Source organism: Hemicordylus capensis, chromosome 6 (genome assembly GCF_027244095.1).
Source record: "Hemicordylus capensis ecotype Gifberg chromosome 6, rHemCap1.1.pri, whole genome shotgun sequence".
Classification (NCBI taxonomy): domain Eukaryota; kingdom Metazoa; phylum Chordata; class Lepidosauria; order Squamata; family Cordylidae; genus Hemicordylus; species Hemicordylus capensis.
The window spans coordinates 149,100,764-149,125,365 of record NC_069662.1 but is presented as its reverse complement, the minus strand read 5'-3'; the positions used below and the strand labels follow the sequence as shown (position 1 = coordinate 149,125,365).

General features: G+C 46.6%; 1 pseudogene; it reads left to right on the top strand.

The window, feature by feature from the left end:
• Window positions 1-4,802: 4,802 nt before the first annotated feature.
• The window catches only part of LOC128331366 (peroxisome biogenesis factor 2-like), a 78,262-nt pseudogene continuing 58,462 nt past the window's right edge, over window positions 4,803-24,602 (top strand).

Sequence of the window (24,602 nt, the reverse complement as noted above, 5' to 3'; positions counted from 1 at the left end):
TGCACAGCACAGTGGTCCATTTGAGTGGCTTGCACAGCAGCCAGGTGCCATGCCAACCATGCAAATGGCTGCCAGGCGCTGGGATGGCCATTCAAATGGCCATTCAAATATCTGCTGGGTGCTGCAGAGGGAAGGATGAGCGAGTGAGGCAGGCCAAGAAATCAGCGAGGCAGCTCCAGAGGCAGGGCGGGATGGGTTCTTGGGACCCGTGCGCCCGATCACAGCTCTGCCCTGATACCATCCTTCTTTGACTCACAGGGAATCTGCTGTTTCACATGGTAGCAAAAGGTGCGCCACTCCAAGAAGAATGCCTTGCGTCTTTAACAACCTGTTTGACCAACTGGACAGAGAGATCTGGCCGTGTTGCCGTGTCACAACCTCAGTTCCTCATCCGTAAAATGGGAATCGAGAGAGAGAGACGTCACAGGCCTGGTACAAAGCACAAGGCTGAATGGTGGTGCACTGGACAAAGTTTCCCCAAGTCAGATAAACTTGTTTTGGGATGGGATGAGGTGCAGGTCCAAAGCAGGCTGGGTCTGACACTTCTTGCACACAAAAGATTTTATCATGTGCTGATGCAGGCCTCCGGTGGGGTTGTTGTTTCAGGCTTATGAGGCATGTCTTAAATAACCATTTTTAATATTAAGGTGGGACAGCCTCCCCCTCGGTCGGTGCCTCCAGCAGCAGCCGTCTCAGAGTGCCAGTTATAATTAAAAACCTAGAGAAACCACATGCCACTGTTGATGCATGGTGAGAAAAAGGATCTCGCCCGGCGTAATTTCATACTGCTGGGCTGCTCTGTGCCAAATGGGCCTGCTTCTCCTTCAAATGCCCTTTGGAGAGCATGAATGAAGGGAAAATGCAGAGGGAGCTAAACCTTTTCCACAGCACAGGGACCCCAAAAGGAGGAAACGTATGTTGCAAAGGAAGCACGGAGTCTGAAAAAAAGTCTTGATTAAATTTCCATAAACTGTTTGCTGTAAGATACAGCAAAGCTCCAATATGAAAAAGCCATTAAAACAACTTCTGCCTTTTCCTGTTCTCCCCCCCTCCCCCCTTCGCATTATTATGGAAGTATTTGCTCTTTGCACAATATCTAGAGTGTTTTTTTTTTCCCTCCCTTTGAGTGTTATAACCCTTAGCTATTGTAAGAGCAAATACTTCATAATAATGCAAGGGGGGAGGGGGGAAATAGAACCTCGTGCACACATGCATATAGAGGACTCACATTCTGATGAAATAAAGTTTTTAAAGAAATTAGAAGATCACAATGACATACTGTATGGTTTGCATTTATTACACCCATGATGATTTGGGAAGGAAGTGGGCCAGACTCCGACAAATTCTTGAGGATGGTAAGGGAAAAATAGATTTTAATGCACTCCTTTCTTACGCTCCCTTTACACAGCTTTTATGGCAGAAACTTACTGAACTGAGCAAAGAGCTAAGATGTCCTTTGGCAATTTCATTTCTGAAGCATCTATTATTCAGATAACGAATTATATTTTACTTGCAATCTTCTTTCACAGGGAATCTCAAACTTCTAGTCCCTGGCATTGCCTATTGTGATACTCTCATTATCAACAACTGTTGTGTTCTTATGTTTCAAACTCCATTATATCAACTATAGCTCTTCAAAAAGAAGCCTTCTTACCCAAAATTCTGGGGACATGCTGTATAATCTGATACGATGCTGTAAAATCACCGTGAAGTCACACATTTGTAATATTTTGGGTGGTGGGTTTTGCTTTTTGTTTGGGTTTGCTTTGCTTTTGCAACCAGGTTGTTTAATGAAGTTTTATTGTTTTATTATGACTGTTTTATTATTGTTCTTTATATTACACTTTTGAACCAAAAATGTTCTCAAAGCAGTTTACATAGAAAAAAGAATAATAAGGAGAAAATGGTTCCCTGTCCCCAAGGAAGGGGACACGAAAAAGAAACAAAAGGTAGACACCAGAAACAGCTAGTGGAGGGATTCCGTGCTGGGGCTGGCCAGTTGATAGGGAAGCCCAGCCTGGGTTAGGATGCACAGGAGAACTGGGGGGATCGAGCCTGATCCTGTTGGGGAAGCATCACACAGCGCAGCTTCTTAACATGGCTTTTACCAGGTTTAAAATCTCAAGCAGACCTTAACCCTTCGTGGGTTCGCAGGGATTGCGTTCAGCCCCAGCGGACACAGAAACTGGCACCTAGAGTGCCCGTCTCTGTGGGGGAATCCTACAAGTCACACAGTGCAATGTTGCTCCCAGCAACATTGCTGCAGCCGACTGGGGCGTGGGGGGAGGTGAGTTGGACCAGCCTTCCCCCTTCCTGACCCCCGACCCCCTCCACTCGCCCAGTTGTGTAAAAGGCCCCAATGAGAATCACCACTTTGAAAGGTGCCTCTTGAACCAGTCAGCGGGGGTACATTTTCACATTTCTGTGTTGCAACATAAGCCTCTTCAGGCTACTTGGCAAGAAAGGTGGGGTATACATTTTAAAAAGAAAATATATGCGCAAAGTTGTCATACGATTAGCCTCATTCTGAGACTTGCCAGAAAGTAGAGCAGTGGTAGAAAGTGCGAAGCAGAGTTCTCTACACTATCAAGAAGACCCTGCCAGAAGGAGAAATGCTGGTGAATAGAATTGGGGCGGAGCCAAAATTGGGCGAACGGGTTCAAAGAACCCGGGCTGCTGCCAATCAGGGGCCACGGGTGCGGCCCCAGACATGCCCCCTGCATCTGACATCAGGCGCGGGTGGTGCTGGTTTAGCTCCTGAGTGGGGGCTGCACGGCCCCGTTTGGGTGTTAAATGGCCGGCACTGCGTTCGCGGCGCAGCCAGGAATGGCTCTTCCTTGCCTTTAAGCGGCTCCATTTGGGAGTTGGATGGCCATTGCTGTATTCGCAGCATGGCCAGAAGTGGCTCTCCTCTGCCTTTAAGGCAGGGAAGATGCTATGAACGCATCGCCGGCCTGGTCCTCGCACGGCTCCGTTCGGGATCCAGACCACACCCCCTGCATCTGAAGTCAGACATTGGGGGCGGGGTAAGCAGGGCCGGCAATGGACTTCCCTCCATTGGACATTCCCTCCGGCACTGGACACAGACCACTAGTGGACTGGATCCGCTACTGAATAGAATCATAGAGTTTTCGAGTTAGGAGAGGCTTTGGAGGTCTGCTAGTCCATATCGCTACTCAGTGCAGAAATCTGGTGCAGCATCCCTCTAGCAAAGGTACGTAGGGAGCTGCCTAATACTGAATCAGACTCTTGGTCCATCTAGTTCAGTATTGTCAACTCTGACTGGCAGCAATGTTTCAGGCAGGAGTCTTTACCAGCCCTACCTGGTGATGCTGCTGGGGACTGTACCTGGGACCTTCTGCATACAACGCAGATGCTCTTCCACTGAGCTGTGGCCCTATCCCAAGGAGAGTGCAACACCACCATGCCAGCTCCTGTTGAACAGCTCTTACAGTTAGAAAATCCCTCCTATTAAGGAGCCTGACTCTGCTGCTTTGTAATTTGAACCCCTTGATTCTAATCTTGCCCTCTGGAGCAACAGAGAATAAACCCACCCCAACTTTTGTGGGATCAGCCCCAGTGGACACAGAGTGGACAGACAAAACCATACATTACAACTATCCCTGTTTTTTCATTGGTGTCCCTGGTACATCACTGTGGATAGAGAGAAATTGCTCTCTCACACACATAACACTAGAACCAGGGGTCATCTCATGAAATTGATTGCCAAGAAATTTAGGTCCAGCCAATGGAAGTACTTTTTCATACAACCCATAATCAACTTGTGGGATTCTCTGCCCCAAGATGTGGTGGTGGCTACTATTTTGGATGGCTTTAAGAGGGGTTTGGATAACTTCATGGAGGAGAGGTCTGTCAATGGCTTACGGCTACTAGTCTGAGGGCTACAGGCCACCTCCAGCCTCAGAGGCAGGATGCCTCTGAATACCAGTTGCAGTATACAGCCTGCCATTTCATATGCTACAGCTGTTGAGGGAAGTCAGTCTAGCCTTGATGTCTATGTTCACAGGGCAGCAAAGGAGCCACTCTAGTGGATTGTAGACTGCCCATTCATTCGCATTTCCGGTTTCCTCTCAGGTGATGCTCTGCATTTGTTGAGAGCTATGGTATTGAGAAACAGTGGCACAAATGGGCATTTTTGGACCTATGGTGCTTTGGAAGCACCACCCCCATGAGCTACACACACACACACACACACACACACGGTCTCCCTGGAAGGCCCACCACCACCACTCCTCAAACCACCACCCTTGAACTGCATGGTGGCGGCTAAGCCGCTGGGCCCAGTCAGGCCTGGTTGGCCACTCGCAACACTCATGCACTTGCAGTGTGATTCACAAGTGTCACAGGCATGTGATATCATGTATTTGCGATGCTCATGCCTGCGCAGTGCGACTCACAAGCATTGTAAGCACATGACATCACGTATTTGCCACACTTGTGAGTTGCACTGCACAGGCGCAGGTGTCGCAAATCGCTGTCGTCAAGCGCTTGCGACGCTTGTGGGTCACCGTGCGCAGGCATGAGTGATGCGAGCAGCCAGCCAGGCCTGGCCAGGCCCAGTGCCTGAGCTGCTGCCATCCAGGCCCACTTGGCTCTCAGCACCAACCCCCCCCCCACTGCACAACAGGCCTGCAGGAGTGGCGAGTGGGCTGCAAGAGAATGGCAGATGGTGTGGAGCACCCCCACGAACCATCTGGAGCTGCCGCCACCCCACCCCCACAGGGTTCTGAAGTCCCAAGAGCACCCCTGTTGTGAAAGCAAGGAAAGTTGTATTGTTGACAATGGCATCCAGGTACAACAATGGCCAAACAGTGACCCCTGGGCTCCAAATAAGTCAGCTTGATGCCCGTGTACCAAACAAAGCCCTAGAACAGCTGGTTTGGACCCAATTTACTTGGTGTTTTCATGGATTTAAATCTGGACTCTTCACTCACTTTGAGCCAGAAGTTAAGACACTTATGTGTCTTTTTTTTCTTTTTCTTTTTGTGGTGGTGGTGGTGGTGGTGGTGGTGATTCACCTTTTAACGTGGTGATTTTCTTTATTTAGCAGGGGGAGAGTAACTGGCACTATCCTCCCCCAGCACAGTACTTCCAGTGACTGTTGCTGGTGTCTGTCTTATGTTTCTATTTAGATTGTGAGCCCTTTGGGGACAGGGATCCATCTTATTTGTTTGTTATTTCTCTGTGTAAACTGCCCTAAGTCATTTTTGGAAGGGTGGTATAGGAATCAAATAAATAAATAAATAAATAAATAAATAAAATTCCAAGAGTGCAACAGTGGGACCAGCTATTTTGAACATTCAGTACAAGAATGACTTATCCCAGGTACAGAAATATCAAACACTGAACAAGAATAAGAAATTATGGTATCTAATTTGCACCATTGGTGGAAAATGGCTGGAAGAAAGATTTATTTTGCAATTGTCCGTTGGAGACATTCCGAAAAACAAAGCACTTCATTAGCTTAGTAATTGGACCCCTTAAACTTTGTGAATTGCTGAACTTCCTAATCTTTCTTCAGAAGGGCAAGTTTGCTACAATTAAAGTAAAGTGTGCCATTGAGTTGGTGTCAAGTCCTGGCGACCAAAGAGCCCTGTGGTTTTCTTTGGTAAAATACAGGAGGGATTTACCATGGCCTCCTCCCATGCAGTATGAGATGATGCCTTTCAGCATCTTCCTATATCGCTGCTGCCCGATATAGGTGTTTCCCATAGTCTGGGAAACATACCAGCGGGAATTCGAACCGACAACCTCTGGCTTGGTAGTCAAGCCATTTCCCTGCTGCGCTATTAGATGGACCTTGCTACAATTACTGAACGTATTTTAGGTATCAGGTCTTTGTTCTGTCAGCCACGGACTATTTGTCACATTGGATTTGAATACAGGAACAAGGCACTCCTGTGGCATGGATTTGCTGAATTTCTAGTTTTTCTTGTACTGCTAATTAACATGCAAGAACTTAAACTTAAAGTTTCTTCTTGGTCTTTACCTACTGCAGGCTACTCCAATTATTCAAATACTGTGGCAACATGTAAGGAATGTTCTGGCCCACTATGCCTCACACCAATGGCTGTTCTCGTGTGTGTGTGTGTGTGTGTGTGTTTGTGTGTGTGTGTGTTTTAAACTATTGTATTAAAAATAACAATTTATTTGATATATATTTTTCCTGTCCTGCATGTAGAATAGAGGTACAAGATCTGCAACCATTAAAATACAAGGTAGAAATGAAAGAGGTAAATACGCATTAGACCTTGTAAAGTTTCCCCTCAAACCCATATTTAAGTATAACGTGAAATTCTACTGAGACATTCGACAGTGATATTGAAATCCAGCTTTGCCAGTAACAATACTGACCTTTTTTTTCACTATAGAAAGAAAGACCTTTCCTCATTCTTTCCTCAGCTAACTGAGCAAAGAAGCATTTTTTTAAAATGGTGGTTCTCTTTACTGAGCAGCAGGAGAGCAACTGGCCCTTTCCAACCGCAGCACAGCATCCCTCCTGTGGCTGCTGCTGGTGTCTAATGTTTTATAGATTGTGAGCCCATTGGGGACACGGAGCCATTTTATTTATCGATATATAATATAATACACTAAGGTCATTCGTGGCAAGCCCCACCCCTGCTGCAGCTGCGACCAATGAAAATGTGGGGGTGGGGTTTTCACATACAACCTAGTGGGCCAATGGCAGGAGCATTCACTGCTATCTCTGCCTCCAGCACCCCATTGTTGCCGTCCTCTCCACGGCCATGGGGGTGGCTTAAGATGGCGGGTAGGTGGGACAGGGGACTTAATGGGCATAGAGCAAAAGCTGAGCAGCAGGCGGGGTTGGGTGAGGAAAGGCCGAGCGGCAAGGGAGGAAAGCCGAGCAAAGTCTCCAGGGGGGAGGCCAAGCGATGGGGGAGGATGAGTGTGAGGGGTCCTTCCATCACCCCACCAAGTCTCTTGAGTGGAGAAGGCCAAGTGATGGGGTGGGAAGGCTGAGTGCACTAGTACTAGCATAAAGATGCTCTGTGCGGGTTCGGCTTGTATCTATATAAACCTCTTTGGGAACTTTTGTTGAAAAATGGCATGTAAATATTTGTCGTAGTCGTCGTATAATACTAGAATGCTCTCTTGGTACTATTTTTAAGTGTACTATACCGTCAATATGATCAACAGCTCTAAATAAGCTATTTAAATACTTACTACAACTGCAGCGTTTTGTATTAAACTGGTGAGAACATATTATAGGACAAGGGTGTTTTCTAGCAACTCAAAGAACCAGCGTTACTCTGATATATATTTAACTCCATGGAGGACAAGCTACTGCAGGGTTAATGGATACAGCATGCAGAAGGTAGAATAGAGGCCTTAGCAACCTGTAATGGAGTGTGTCCCGGGTTGTGATCTTGGGCAGGAGAACAGAGGCGTTAACAAGTGCAGAGCACTTTTCATCGGCAAAATGTTAGGAGGTCTCCAATATGCATGGGAGACATTCATTAATATGATGTGTGATTTACCTGATCATGAAGAAGATGTATTTTTATCTTAGCTAATCTTGTTAAAATTGATCGCAGTCTGAGCAGCTGTTCTAGCAGCAGGGGACTGCATTTGCTAGAGGGCTGTCAGATCACCACAGCCACAAAGCATCCCAATTCCTTCCTCCAATTTCTTTTTAAAAATACATAAATATTACAAATGCAACACCAACTGCTACAAGCTTCTGCTCACATCCGTGATGAAACAACTACTATTTAGCATGTATATACTTAACAGAATTCACCGACACTATTCCAATAATCCTTGCAACAGCCCTGTAAGGCCAACATGTATTATCCTGAGGGACCTGGCATGGTTGGAGTCGGCCTTGGGACAAAAAGTGAAGTGAAGATGGGCCTTTGCCACCCTCCCCCCCCCCATCATTTTTTGATAAATGGGGAGAGCAAAGAGCAAGCTGTAACTCAACTCGAGGGCCCCCTCTCCCTCAGGGGCACAGGGACATCTGTGTGACCCCCTCCCTTGTTAAATTACAGATTCCCCATATGTCAGTGAACGGACAGTATAAAGCAGGGCTGCTCAGCTTCGGCCCTCCTGCAGATGTTGGCCTACAGTTCCCATAATCCCTGGCTATTGGCCACTGTGGCTCAGGATTATGGGAGTTGTAGTTCAAAAGTAGCTGGGGGCCCTAAGTTGAGCAGGCCTGGTGAAAAGTAACAGAGTTAGAACCAGGTCGTAGAGTCCATTGTAAACCAGGTCCATTGTAACCAGGTCTTAGAGTCCATTGTCGGTGCAGACTCCTGGCGGCTACAGAATAGCCCACTTCTTTTTGCCTGGGACTGGCATTTCTTTTAGTTGAACTGTAAGACTTATTTCATCACTCAGAGACAGCCCCCACTGCACTAACAGCTCCACAAGAAAGACCCGCACTGACAAACTGCACAGTAAAACGCAGGCAGTGAGAGCACTGCCCATGCTGCTGCAGGGCTGTTCCACTTCATCTTAAAGTTGCGCAGATGTTGTTGCGCAATGCCACACCCACTGGAAATAATGGACCTTCCGTCACGCAGCTGTCTATGAGCAACTCTGCTGCTGAGTGGTATGTCAGCGACTGTTCAAGAATGACCTCTCCTACCCAGGGGTGTTACTGTAATTGAACAAGGGGGAGCATGTGTCCTTGAGAGAGGGGGGGAGCCTGCCAGCTGAATGACAACTTGCTCTTCACTCTCCCCCTGAAATAGTCCCCTGTCCCCAAAAGGCTCACAACCAAAAAAAGAATCACAAGGTGACATCAGCAACAGCCACTGGAGGTATGCTGGGCAGGGATTGGATAGGGACAGTTGTTCTTCCCCTCCTAAACATATCGCCACTTTACAAGATGCCTCTTTCTCAGCAGGTGTAGAATGGATTACCACAGTAAAGAAATGGGAGATATAGTTCCCATATCATCTCTCACTGCTCTGGAACTACTGTTGCTTTAAAACTCAGTCCTATTCAGACACTGGCCTCCTTGCCGCAGTTGTTCAAATATAGATTGAATGTGGGTTACCAATATTAGTGTGATGGTGTGAACCCATGCCAAAGTAGGAATCTCAGATTCATCACGGGCCATAAACCGCCTTGGCATGGGTTCACACAATCATGCTCATGTTGGCATCTCACATCAACCCTCAGTTCGAATGAAACTAGGCCATTATGTTGTAGAAGTGAACATAGGAAGCTGCCATATACAGAGTCAGACCATTGGTCCATCTAGCTCAGTATTGTCTACACAGACTGGCAGCAGCTTCTCCAAGGTTGCTGGCAGGAGTCTCTTTCAGCCCTATCTTGGAGATGCTGCCAGGGAGGGAACTCGGAACCTTCTGCTCAGTTTAAAGATGTCTGCACTCTTGTACATGTTTCTGTGTGCATGACCACTTGAGTTTATTTTAAAAGTGGACCTGGGTGCAGATCCCCCAAATGCATGGTACAATGAGGAAGTGTACAGCTCTGCCTGTGTTCAGCATAATGTGTGAATCACTGTACCTGTGTACAGACCTGCACATAGCATGTACACTGCACAGAACATGTGAACATAACATGTGAACAGTGCTAGACTGGGAACTGGCAACCCTGTTGGGAGATCTTGAGATCTGCCTTGCTAGGTGAGACCAGCAGCGCGCCCATCATTTGTTTCCAGCTTTTGGTATTGAGAGGTATACTGCCTCCAGTCATGGATGCTCCATTTAGTGAGTATGACTAAGATCCATGTATAGACCTGTAGTCTGAATTTGCTTGCTTGGGCCTCAAAAGTCCTTCCTTCCTGTAGCTGGATAGCAAGACAGGGATGCTTCCCAGCAGAGAGCACCTGCAGACATTCAAGGCACTGAAGTCTGGTTGTTGTGAAGCCAGAAGTGATATTCAGTTTCCCAATCTGATTGGAACATTCTGTTTTCTGAGCCAGTTTTTCTCACTTTTTAAAAACTCCTCTCTTTAAAATGTTCTCGGGAGACTGGGAGTGTCCCCCAAGGCAGTCGTAAACAATCTGTAGCGGAGGCCGGAGGTGGATCTTGAAGGTATTCCAGTCTACAAGCCCAATGAGCAGAACCAGATTAGATGGAATTCCATTCTAGGTCAGAATCGCTAAAGGGTCATGCAAGTGCATTCCTTGATAGCATCATAATTAAATTATTTCTGAACCATCCCTACAGATAAGAATCATGTCTAGTCTCTAGTCATAAATGTAAATTGCACATAAACACTAAGTGATCCAACAAGTTTACGTTCTCAAGGCTGGAAAGGTCCTATCCCTTCCATCACTGTAGGTATTTATTACTGTGCTGCACCATTCTATATTGCAGGTAAGAGTTTGAATGTTCCCCCTCACAGAGAGTTAGGGATACAACAGATTAATTTGTAGATAACTGTTATATATTTTGAAGAATTTGTGGATTTGTTTATACGAAATAAAGTCATACTTCCCAATTACCTACAGATAACAAATTTTGCATACACAATCCTGCCATTTATATTGGCTGAACATAATAAAATAAAGAAACAAACAAACTTTATTTGTTAGCTGCCCCATAACAAATTGTTCTCTGGGCGGCTTACAACACTAACCACTACACCACACATTTAATGTGTGTTTTTATCTCGGTGTTTTAATGTAGAGTGTTGGACTAAGACCACGGAGAGCTGAGTTCAAATCCCTATTCAGCCATGAAACCCATTGGGTGACTCTGGGCCAGTCATGTATCTCTCAGCCTAACCTACTTCACAGGGTTGTTATGGGGATAACTATAACCATGTACACCACTCTGGGATCCCTAGAGGAAGAGTGGGATAGAAATGTAATAAATAAATAAATAAAATAAATAAATCATAACAGACCAAAAAAAGGTGGGGAGAGAAAATTCAAAATATGATACAAAAACAATTTTTAAAACGTTTTTTAAAATCAGTTACAATCAGATCACAATGTTAAAAAAATTAAATTTAAAATTTAAATGTTCTACTTGTTACACCGGAATATGCTGGGTGAAAAGTTTTTTGGTGGAGGATTTTGTATTTTTTAGCAGAAATGTTGTATATAATTATTGTATTTTAACTGTTATTGCTCTCAACAGATTTTTAACACTCAGTAATCAGATCAATAATTCAAAAACTACATCATGCCCAAGAGAAATAGATCTTTCTCAAATTTACTATAATTCAAATTTACTATATACAATGATTTTTCCATAAAATGAATAATATTTGAAGTTGAAATCCTATTCATATAAAACTTCTTTTACTTCCCTTTTGCAAGAACATACATAAAAAATATGTGGCATATATTTCATTTCCTGAATTTCCCTGTAAGTATAATCTACGCAAAATGAGTTTGCCTGGTCAATGACAGGCTGTATCTCCTAGTTACATATAATTTGTGAATCTGTTCCAATCTTGTGTTCAGCCTCAACTCCAACCTGCCTGCCCTCCCAGCGTACAGTGAGGTCATTCACCCAATAAAAAACTGTTCTACCCATGTTGGGGAGCTGTGTGAGCTCTCAGTTTTCAGTTGTGTGGAAGCAAGGTAGGAGGAAAACCGGGTTAGCTTTTCCTACTACCTTACTTCCACATGGAAGCTGTTCTCGCATGCAGCTAGGGAACTAGGGAAGCCCGGCATGGGTTAGGCTGTGAAAACCACCACTCTGGGATTGTCTGTTTGCTCAGGCTGCATTCAACCCGAGCGGACACAGAGACGTGCACCTAGAGCATCCCTCTCCTGGGAGAATCCTCCAATGCAGGGATTCTTAACGTTGGGTCCCCAGATGTTATTGGACTTCAACTCCCATAATCCTCAGCCCCAGTGGCCTTTGGTTAGGGATTATTGGTTGGAGTTGAAGTCCAATAACATCTGGGAACCCAACATTGAGAATCCCTGCTCCAATGCATTGCGCACATCACACAGTGCATTGTGGGATATCCGGAGGCCAGGACACATGGTCCCAGCCTTGGGCCCTCTGTGCTGCGTGGTCCAGCGTGGATCGTCTGGGAGCCTGGTCTGTGCTCCCAGATGACATTTGATCCCTCATCTGGGGGGAACAAAATAGAGTCAGCCCAGCCTTTCTGCCTGCCTGCCTGCCCACACAGTAGTGTTAATAGCCCCACAGTCACTTTTATCCAGACTTTCCTGGTACCTTGCTTCCACACAACCTAAAATTGGGAGCAAACGCAGCTCCTAAATCCAAGTCAAACACCATTTTTTGAATTGTGTGAATGTCCTCATTACAACCGGAGTTGACTTTTGTTCCTTCCCTGGCCAATCTCCTACAGTGGATCCTGCCACTGCCTCAATTTCACAGAGAAAGACCTGCAAATGTACAACCAAGTCCAGAACTGAGTGTTTTTAGCGGTCGTTAGCTAGCTATGCTCCCTGGAGTCCATGCGGCATCTTCTGCCAGGAAGGCAGAGAGACTTTTGATTCTCAATTCAGCTCTATTTTGTATCCTCTCACTTTATATCCTCTGCAGCACAGATATGACCTGCCTGCCTATTATAGCAGAGAGGGCAAGTCTTAGGAGATAGCGGGACCAAAATGGTGTATTTTTATTTAACGGGCTGCAATTCTATGTCCTGTGTGTTTTGTTAATAAACCCAATTTTTTGGTTAATTGCAACTGATGTGTTCTGATCTGGAAGGATTCTAACCTGCCTTATGTCGCCCCACATTACTTCTCTGGACATCTTAGTCAAGCAACTATCAAAGTATGTACAGACCCTTTAGGCCAGCTGGGTGCCAGAGTGGCAGCTCAGTACCTCAACTGGATCTCTCCACCCATAATAATTAACTGCTCCGGAGACTCAGTAGGTGATAGAAGCTTTTGGTTTTGTCGCTTTTTGATAGTGGATCTAATGACTCCCTGGGGTGTCAGGATAAAAATTGAGATGGAGGACCCCTGGGAATGACACATCCCCCCCACATCAATCACACACACACCTCTAACATAACATTGGCAATATTGTATGCTACCCTTTCCAAACTTCTTAAAAGCTGCATTAGTAAGTGATGGCAAAACAGTAGAGATACACACAAACCGGTTCGAAGGTCTGGAGGTCTGGCCAGTTTGGAGCAGGGTGGTGTTCACCTTTAAGGATCAGCAAGGTTGCTTTTGCCCCTCCCTGCTGCATTTCCCCCACCGGCTCTGTCTTTTAAAATGCTAGCATGGGGTGGCAGCATACCTCCTTGCCGCTCCAGTCAGCATCAAACCAGAAGTGCCTGACGCACATAAAAGCACCCTCCCTGGTCCTTAAAGGTAACCCCGACACATGCTGAGCTGGCCATCTGCCAGTTCATGCACAACCCTACAAAACAGTTCTCTAACCCTTGAGGGTCTACAACTTGTTTGGCACTATTCCGTTCTTCCATTTGTTCAGCGCTGGTGCCCAGCTGCTCTGGGCCCTGGGGCAAGACTGAATAACAGACCAGGGGTGGAGCCACCATTGGGCGAATGGGTTCAAAGAACCCAGGTTGCTGCCCCCAGGGGCCACACCTTCGCAGCCCCCATCCCACAGCCCCAGACACACATCTCGCGTCTCACGCAGGGAGTGTTATTTCACTGCCAAACAGGGCCGCACGGCCAAAAGGCAGGGAGAGTCGCTCTGGCCCACGCTGCCCAATGTCGTGCGGGCTGATCTCCCTCCCAAATGGGGCTGTGCAGCCCCATTTGGGAAGGAGACCACGCCCCCACATCTGACATCAGACATGGGGGGCTATGGCTAGCTGCCCTCCTGCGTCTGACATCAGACACGGGAGGCGGGGCCAGGGGGCAATGGCGGCCACCAACCTCCACCACTGTAACAGACCCCACTATGGTGCACAGGCCCAGAACCATTCTTCAATGGCATGTAGGCATGGGACTCCACCCATGGCTCACTGGATAGGCAGCAGTCGCAGCTACTCCTCATCCACCTCCCATTGGCTAATAGCTTTCTCCCAAAGGTCCTGGCAGAAAACCCATTGGCTGATGGGAAGGGCAGGACAAGGAGGTGCAAGTTCATGTAGCACAGAGCACAAACAATGAAGCAGAACAAACATCCTTGCTTTATTTATTTATTTATTTAGTGCATTTATATACCGCCCTATACAAGAAGTCGCTGGGCGGTTCACAATATAAAAACCATTAAAACATTAACATAATTAAAACCATTTAAAATACAATAAAAACTCTAAAAACTGAAACTTTAAAACTATAAACTAAAAGCCTGATGAAACAGGTATGTTTTTCGTTCCTTCTTTAAAACATTCAGAGAAGGGGAAACTCTAATTTCATTAGGAAGCGAGTTCATGCTCCTTTTGCTCCCAAGATTTCAGCAGGGTCTGTCTCCTGCTCTTTCCTCCACAATCAAGATGGCTGAAATATATTCTGCATGATAAAAGAGAATTTTCTAGGGAACAACTTGTGAAGCAGATTTTAGATTATGCGCGGTTTTACATACGGTCTCATGTTTAAGCACCAAACTAGGCAAGATGTGGGAGTTCTCCATAAGCTTCAAGGCCGAGCAAGGATTTGAATTTGGGTGTCACAGGTCATAGTCCAACCCTCTCGTCACACCACCACACTGGCTTTACATTCAGACAAGGGATGTTGTTTTGTGTACAACGGAGAACCCCTATATTCAAGTGAAGCATTTCACTAATTCATAATAGAAAATCAAGCATTCCCCATGCAAAGTTCTGTGTATGTGGTGATTGGGGCACCATATTGCTTTTGACAGCAAAGGGATGGCCAAGAACATTACTGGAAAGCAAGGATTTTGCTGTGCATTAAATACTTATAGAGGTGAGATGATCTATGCCATTAGTTTATTTACCTTATTAATGAAGATCAATACACCTCTTGAGACAAGTAGCAAATCTATTGACAATTTTCTTCAGATCAAGACACTTTCACAACTTTTTTTCACTACCCATGAGAGCCAATATTTATTTTATTTATTTCTTTATTTATAGAGCGCAAGACTTGTAAAATGTGGGCATATCTGCTTTTCTTTGCATGTTGTTTCATAAAAAGCTCTGAAATTGTAAATGACTTCTTTCTTGACATGTTCAAATTTGTTCGAAAAATGGGCCAGATTCCTCTTAGAAAATACTGAGGCTGTTCTCACACACAGCCTAACCCGCGCTAGGGACACCCAGCCTAGGGTAGGCTGTGTATCAGAACCACCAGGATGGTGCCCAATCCCAGCAGGCCAGCGCCACCTAACCTGGCTTTTTAGTTCGGCTGCCAGCCAACGTTAAGGAAGTAAGAGCTCCCTTAAACCGAGCTTGCTGCTGTTTGTGTATGAACTGGGCTGCTTCCAGCCCAGCCACACATAGAGATGAACACCCAGAAAACCCATCTCTTGGGGGGGATCCCTCAATGCACTGCGCGTGTCACAGCGCTGCTCATCTGGGAGCGTGGTTCATGTTCCCAAAACAATGGTGAATGGAGGAGCAAAAGGAGGTGCAGGAAATATTTTTGAAGGAGTACCTGCTACCCTTTGCTACCCTTTAGAGGCATGCCTGGCTTTGGATCCTCATCAGAGAGGAGAGCTGGTCTTGTGGTAACAAGCATGACTTGTCCCCTTAGCTAAGCAGGGTCCACCCTGGTTGCTTATGAATGGGAGACTAGAAGTGTGAGCACTGAAAGATCTTCCCCTCAGGGGATGGAGCCGCTCTGGGAAGAGCAGAAGGTTTCAAGTTCCCTCCCTGGCAGCATCTCCAAGATAGGGCTAAGAGGGATTCCTGCCTGCAACCTTGGAGAAGCTGCTGCCAGTCTGTGAAGACAATACTGAGCTAGATAGAACAATGGTCTGACTCAGTATATGGCAGCTTCCTATTTTCCTATGTTCCACCAGATTATAGCCCTTCCCAGTAAAATGTCAATCCTACTAACCCTTTTTATGCATCTTACAAAAATTCAATCTGGCAGAAGGGTTCCTCCAACATCAAGAGAGGATTGATATCATGTACCCAGTCATATTCTTTTCCATGTGTAGAAAAGTATCTAAAAGTCAATTTTGCACCTCTGACGAATGTGCCCATTTTCAAAAGGCAGATAGTAGATGTGTGTTCTTCCTACGGTGTCTGATCAGGAGCCCACTTCCAACATGGAAAGGAAGGATAAAATGGAACCATGCCAATTGTATCACTCCAAAACCTCTGAAGTCACAGCAGACAATTTAAATGAAGAGGCCAAAGGGACTATTTCTAGATTAAAGCAGCCGCAAAAGGAGGAAACAAAATCCGTCATCTCAAATAGCAAAGATCCCTTCAATCACCCAAGCTGGGATGCACCTTGCATAAACATCGGTGGCTGCAGAGCTAAAATGCGTATCCAACAATACTCCTTGTAAATGGTGTGGTGAGAAATTGATAAGTGTTGGCATCATTCCAGTACCGTTTGTGATACTTGTTCTCTGGGGATTGCAAATGAAGATTTAGTGCCTCCAGTTATGCAAACAATTTCAACCCCCCAAACAATTTTTTCCTCCATCTCAGCAAGAGAAATGCTTCCTACCAAGAGTCCCGCTGAAGTCCAGCTGGTGGCTAAAAGGCTCTGAAGGAAATTGTTACTTCTGCTTCTTGCATTTTTGCATTTGAAGCTGCCCGTTGGCATGTTGAAAGTGCAAGAGATGGATGTGAGTATGCAAATGGTTTTGGAAAGCCACAGCAAGTAAAATGTACAGAAGCATGAAGAACAAATGAGGACAAACAAACAAAAATCATCTCCTCGATGCAAATTTAGACCAAGGCTGCAATCCTATGAACAACTATATAGAACGAAGCCCCACTGAACTCCATTGGAACTTACTTCTGATTCTTTCTCATACTTGCTCTATTTTAAATCTTCCTTCAGCCATAACGTATTAGGTAAAGGTAAAGTGTGTCGTCAAGTCGATTTCGACTCCTGATGCCCAAAGAGCCCTGTGGTTTTCTTTGGTAGAATACAGGAGGGGTTTACCATTGCCATCTCCCATGCAGAATGAGATGATGCCTTTCAGCATCTTCCTATATCGCTGCTGCCAGATATAGTACCAGTGGGAATTCGAACCGGCAACCTTCTGCTTGTTAGTCAAGCATTTCCCAGCTGCACTATTAGGTGGCTATAACTTAATAGGTAGACTTAGTCACACAACTGGCTTACATTCTGCACAGCACCCCATTGATCCAAGAGCAGGGTGTGTGTGCTGGTCCCATGCGACTCAACAGCCTGTCTTCACTGCTGGCAAAGGAAGAGGGGCTCCATGGCTACGAAGGATTGCAATGCTGCTGTAGTAATGCTTCTCCCATTGGGAATGATGGGGAAGTCATCGCTACAGCGAGGACGCAATCCTTAGTAGCAATGAAGCCTCTCCACCTTTGCTAGCAGCAAAGACCGGTTGTTAGATCACATATATGCCCCATTCTTGGATCAGCGCAGTGCTCCACAGAATGTAAGCCAATATCTCTTAGCCTCAATTCCCCCATCTGGAATAACACTGGCCTACTTTACAAGACTGTTATAAGGATTTCTGAGATCATGTACATGAAAAGCTTTGAGTAGTCATGTAAATGGAAAGTACTGAGAGCCAGTGTGATATAGTGGTTAGAGTGTCGGACTAGGAGTAAGGAGACCTGAGTTCAAATCCCCGTTCAGTCATGGAACTCACTGGGTGACTCTGGGCCAGTCACTTATCTCTCAGCCTAGCCCACCTCACAGGGTTGTTGTGAGGATAAGATATAGCCATGTTCACTACTCTGGGCTCCTTTTAGGAAGAGCATGATATAAAAGTAGTAAATAAAATAATAAATATTCCTATTAATAGACTCATAAAAGGCCTTCATCAGGACAAATCTTTGTAGGGTCCATACCTTTTTTCTTTAACAGAGACTCTGTGCCTTTAATTATTATTATCTTCTATATATTTATATCTCTTAGACATACCCGTCACTAATCCCATGCGTGGCAGCTCTCGCAAGACTTCAGAGAGCTGCCGGATAGCAACGGGGACGATAGCGACGGGGATGGGCAGCCGGGAAGCGGGCCAGGAGCTAACGGCAGCAGCAGGCGAGCAAACGATGGTGCCAGACAGCGGGAGAGTGAGGAGGCAACGGCGGTGGAGGCGGGCAGGCAGGGAGGAGGTGGCAGAGGCAGGCAGGAAGTGGGAGGAAACTGCAGTGGAGGTGGGCGGGGAAGAAACTGTGGCGGAGGCAGGCGGGCAAGGAGGAGGAAGGAAACAGCGAAGGGGGCAGGCGGCTGGGCGGGAGGGGGAAGACGGGGCAGCCGGGAGGAAGCTGCGACAGTGACAGGCGGAGGGGGGAGGGAGGAAACAGCCAGGCAAGGAGAACTAGAGGCACAGATGCTTTGGCCCAGCCCAGCTAGTTATAATTATTACATTTATATCCCGCTTTTCACCCCCCCCCCCAAAAAAAGTTGTCAATGCAATTTACATGAAAAAGGAAATAAGATGGTACCCTGTTCCATCAGGGCTCGCAATCTAAAAAGAAACATAAACTGGAAGGATGCTGTGCTGGGGATGGAGAGGGCCAGATGCCTTCCCCCTGCTATAACTTGATTTAGTTATCCAAAAGCTTGAGGGCAGAGTGATGGAAAATTCATCAGCTGCAGATGACTTTCTGCCTCTCCGATAGCTGCTAAAGACGCAGAGCTTATATTAGGAAAACTGTGGCAATCCCAGAAACGTGAGACCCAGTACAACAGCCCAGCCATTTATTTACCCTTTCATATGCCCATTCCTCGCAGCCTGAATTTACTCTTCCTCAGACATCCATAATAGACACAAGCATCTTGTCTAGTCTTGAGTATATCCAGCCATATTTTGGTTTGCAAAATACCCCTTGGCGACTTGTTGCATTGCTTAATTCCTCTAATGATGGGTGAGTTTTCTGGAATCAGAGGTCTGGCAAGTTTTACAAGCAGTTTTCTGTTTTAAGGCAGCATTCAGGAACCTGATCCATTCAGGAAAGCTACACTTCCCACTTAGAGGGCTTGCATTTGAGGGACGGCTCTCAACCCCAGAACCCACTGGCTGGAAAACATCAGACTTGGAACAAGGGGGATGGAATATGAATACCCTCACATGTATAAGGAAAATTGCTCAGACTTTGCTAGGTGTCCTTCTCCCTGGGAAAGATACAATCAGGATTAAAGCCAAAGGCCAGACAAGCCAAGTAGTCATGCCAGAGAGCCCAGACACAACACACCCAAACCACGACCAAGCTGGCTCCAGACACGAAGCTACTTATACCCTTCCTGTTGTAAAGGGAACCAATGATTGATCCCACAGGGCAGGGCTTGCCCGAGGCCAGAAGGCTCCAGAGCCTGCTGCAGTGCAGCAAGCTGCCACAAGGGGTAGTGACATGCAGAGTCTCAGCCCATGCAAAAGAACCCAACTCTAGCCCAATGATCTCTACTGTTTTTTAAGCAGGGGGCCACTTTGAGGGGAGGGGGCCTTCAATGCGAGAGCCATTTCCCACCAAGTTGACCTCGGTACTGCACTTTCCCCAGCACTGGGAGGTGGGGGTGGCTTTAAGAGAAACGGAGCCCTGTTGAGTCCCAGTGCCATCTTGGAAGGTGTGCACGGAATGCTGGGAAGCATAGTCCGCCCCAGTGCTTTCTCCACAGAGCTCTATGGGGAAAGCACTGGGAAAGACTACACTTCCCAATGCTCGGTGCATTGCCTTCTAAGATAGCAATGGCGCTTGAGAGGGTGCCATTTCCCTTGAAGGAGCCTCACTAGCACTGGACAAAAGATAGCACTGCGTGCAGAGTACTCAGCTGAAGTTGAAGCAGAAGCTGAAGTTTCACACGGGCCAAACAATCAACTAATCAGGGAGCCACACTTTGGATCAATGGGAGCTGCCATTGGCTTCTGGACCTTGTAATAAAGAACATTGTTCTAAGCCAACAGCCTCTTCTCCATTCCATTCCGCTCCACTCCATTCCCTCTTCTGCTCCCACTCTCCTCCTCTTCTGTTCCAGCAGAAGCAGGTACAGAAGGGGCAGAGGCGCTCTTACCCCTGGACTTCGGGGCCAAAGCCCAGAGCCTCCACACACCCTGGGGGGCCCCAAATCTTCTAGAATGTCCTGGGTGGTGTGGTCACCATATGGTGCACTGGCGGCCCGCACTGCGGTGGGCAGCCAAGGGCAATTGTGACCTGGTGCTTCAGAGACAGAGGGGGGAGTGGGGAAAGAAATGTGTGGGTTCAGAATAAGTTATATTGCATGTTGAAATGTTTCTGCTGATGCATATTTGCATAAATAAATCTGTTTTATATTCTTACATTTGTGTGAGTTTTGTTGCTGTTTGTGCCCTCAAAACCCCACGTGTGTCACGGAGTGTGTGTGTGTGTGTGTGTGTGTGTAGTGGCATGATGCTTAACTTGCTGTAGCGGGGTAGGGGTGGTGCCTCCAAAGGCATTTAGGTCCAGGCTCCAAAATCACCTAGGTGCACCTGTATTCTACCAAAGAAAACCACATGGCTCTGTGGTCACCAGGAGTCAACAATGACCTGACAGTACAACTTCACTTTACCTCTGAGAAGGGGTGACTATTTGCCTGCCCTGCTGGCCAGGTGGGTGGGTCAGGGGGCAAGGAGGAGGAGGAGGAGGAACAGCTATTCTCTTTCCTGCTGATTGGTGGTCAGGCATGACTCGTGGCCACATTATTATTATTATTTAACGTGTTTCTATACAGCTCAACAAAAAATGCTCTCCAAGGGGTTTACACAGCAGAGTGTGCATACAAAAATCTATCTATTTAATGCATTTATATACCACCCACCCCATATAAAATCTCAGGGGCGGTTGACAATTTAAACCAATAACTATTGGCAACCCTGTCCCCAAACGGCTCAACATTCTAACAAGAGAGAAACACACAATAGACACACCAGCAACAGGCACTGAAATCAGGGGCATGCCTGGAACTGAACAAGGCATGGCAAATGTCCCTGGGCCCCTGAGGATGTGGGGGGGGGCTGCTGGCTGGCTTGCTCTTCACTCTCCCACTTCCCCAACTCACTGGCATGCAGTTGGTTCCTGATCAGGTAGGTTTGCCATGTCCCCTGGAATTTAGGGTCGCCCCCAGATTGTGGCTCCTCCACCCAGCTGCTAAATTCCACCCAGATTTACACGGATTTCAAATGCGCTGTCTGGATTGCCCCGATTTTACTCTGGATCCGATCACATGGGAAGGCAGAGAAGGAGGGGAAAATATACACATCTGCCAAATGAATAAACAAACAAACAAAAATGCAAATTAGTTGCTTCATAATTTGTATGATATGCAAATTAGGCCACCTGGGTTTGGGAAGCTTGAATATGACAACTCTATGATCAGGGGAACTCAGGTTCAAGCAAGGTCTCAATTTCTTGTGGGAAACTTTGACGAGAGAGAGAGCATGTCTTAAGGTTTTTCCGCAGCAAAGCCATAAGGAGGGAGAGAAGAAGGTAGTGGGTGTGGTGGGGGCAGGGGCCCATCTTCATTGCCTGTTTGAGGGCCCACCCCAACCTTGTTATGGTCATAACCGGAAAGATGCTATGCTAGGCTGAACAGAGACAGTTGTTCTCCCCCACTACATATAAGAGGGTCACTACTTTAAAAGGTGCCTCTTTGCCCAGTTAACAGGGGTTTATGCCAAGTAATGCCACAAGCTAAGTAAGATGGCAGTGGCATCAGGAGAGAAGGGCAAAGGGTGCCATTTGGTGCCCCATTTCAGGTGCCAGGGTATCTTGGTCAGCCCCTGGTCACCATCTGTACCAAGGAAGCCCCTTCTGTACACAGCTGCCTTACCAAAGACTTCTCTCAGCAGATCCACTAACTGAAGTGGCCACCACTGTCAGAAGCCTAAGGTAGGGAAGGCCCTTGGCTCAAAGCCCTGACAAACAACCCTGATAAGTAGTGGCTTTTCAGGTACTGCTAGCCCTGTTCACCAAAAATACACACACACACACACACACACACACACACACACACACACACTACCAAGAGAGGTTTGCTTATTTATCTTTTCTCTTAATGTTGCAACCAAAGGGCTCTCCATGAAATTAAAATGGAGCTTGAGAAGTATTTCCCCCCACACTATACACAGTTGACTTGTGGAACTCCCTGCTAACAAAAGTGGTACAGCCAGCCCAGCTGCAAGTTTGTTTGATTGTTGTAAACAAGCAACAAGTTCCTGGAATACACAAAGGAGTATCAACAAGACCAAAGCTGGGTGTGGAGGGAGGAATTGCTAAAATGTTTCCAACAGAAGTCTTGCTGGTCAGGACCAGACAACCTACAATCTACAGAACACAGCCCTCCATCTCCTTTTTGTGGCTGGTGGTAATGCTGTCTCTATCCATGAGACTGAATGTGGCCCATGAAGCATTCTGCTTGAGCTGGAAACTTGCCTGAGAAGAAAGCTCTCCTCCTTTTAGGTAGAATGCTACATGCACACCACTTTGCATGACTCACTCGGACAAAATGGTGACACATACTGAAGCCAGAAAGGGGAAGGGGAAGTGGTCCCCCAGACATTGTTTTTTCGCATCAATTATGTCCAATTAATCCCCTTAAATGTGCAAATGAAACACAACCTTTCCTTAATAACAATTCCTTATATTGAGTCAGACCATTGATCCATCTAGCTCAGCATCGTCTGCCCTGACTGGCAGCCACTCTCCAAGGTTTCAGGCAGCGGTCTTTCCCAGCCCTATTTGGAGATGCTGCCAGGGATTGAACGCAGGGCATTCCGCATGCAAAACAGATGCTCTCCCACTGACCTATGGCTCCATCCTCAAGCCATGCCTGCCTCCACATGCCTACCTAATGCTCCTGTTTAACTGAGCAAAAAGGCACCTTTTAAAGTGGTGAGTCCCTTATATGAAGCAACTGTCCCTGTCCAAATGCAGCACAGGGGTTGTTTCCAGTGATTGTTGCTGCTGGGGTCTACCTTGTGTTTCTTTTTAGACCGTGAGCCCTTTGGGGACACAAAACCTATCTGTCTGTCTATCTATTTATCTATGGAAACTGCTTTGAGAATTTTTGTTGAAAAGTATTTATAAATATCCGTAGTAATAGACAAGTCTGTATTGGGGGCTAAAGCATCTCCTTTGTCCCCAGCACAGCACCTTTTAGGGAGGAGACAGTAGTTCTATTCAGACATTATGCTGTATGAGTGTACAGATGTCTGTACACTAGTACACATGTTTGTGTGAATGACAGTTCATTTTAAAAGGAAACATGGGTACAGGCCCTGCAGATGCCCAGTACAGATAAGAAGTGTACTTCTGTACCTGCGTTCAACATAACATGTGAATGACTGTACCTGTGTACAGATCTGTACCTGTGTACACACATTGAAAACAACATATGAATGGGACTAGGGACTCGAAGCAATTGTTGCTGCCAGAGCAGCAGCAGCAGCAAGCAGCAGAGGCAGCAGTTCACTCTCCATTTGAGAAGGAGGTGGTTGGTGCAATTCAGGCATCTGAGCCATTCATTGGGGACCTGAGCCCCATGTGCCCCCTAATGATGCCCCCCTGCCATCCACAGTCCAAAAATGCATGTAGATTGCAAGGTTTAACTCTGCCAAATGCACATTGGTTCCAGTATTCCCTATAACAGGGATCCCCAGATGTTACATAGGAACATAGGAAACTGCCCTATACCAAGTCAGAACATTGGTCCATCCTGCTCACTGTTGTCTACACCAGGCCTGCTCAGCTTAGGGCCCCCATCTGTTTTTGGTCTACAACTCCCATAATCCCCCATCACAGTGGCCAATAGCCAGGGATTGTGGGAGTTGTAGGCCAGCATCTGCAGGAAGGCTAAAGTTGAGCAGCCTTGGTCTACACAGACTAGCCGCAGTTTCTCCAAGCTTGCAGGCAGGAATCTCTCTCAGCCCAGTCTTGGAGATGCACTCCCATAATCCCCAGCCAAAGGCCACCACAGCTGAGGATGATTGGAGTTGTCACCAACACCATGTCGGAATCCCTGCTACAGGGAACTCTGATCGGCTCCTTTTTGCCATTGTGGGAGACTCTCCGCAGCTCAGCCTTGGCGCTCTAGGTAAGGGCTCCATCTGCAGCTGTGGAGCAAGGCCATCCCATGACTACAAGGTATTCATGAGCCAGGGATGGCTGCTCAAGATACAGACGGAAGGAGGAGCCCACACAGCTGCTCTTGGGCTGGCCCTGAGAAAGCTCTTCTTGGGCCTCTGGTTCTTTCCAAATATCCATTTGGCTAAGATCTCTATTCCACAGTCTTGTTTCACTCAACATTCATCATGCAAGGGATTTGCACACGATGGAGATGTTATCGCTTGCATCGATAATACTACCCGCTGAAATTTCCAGAAATCCAATTAGCCAGACGAGATTGCGTCTCAGGGTGTGGTCTGAGCGAACACCACCCCTGGGGCCCCAAGAAACATCCTCCACCCCCTTGCTGGAAAATGTCCCACGACAGTTATGAAACTGCTTTCTATTTTTACCCAATAAATGACCAGAGTCATTTACTCTGAAGGCTAGAAATGGCCAATTAGCATTAGACAGCTTAATTGTAAGGTTCACACACAAGATTGTGTTTGTATTTTTCCTTAAACTACTGG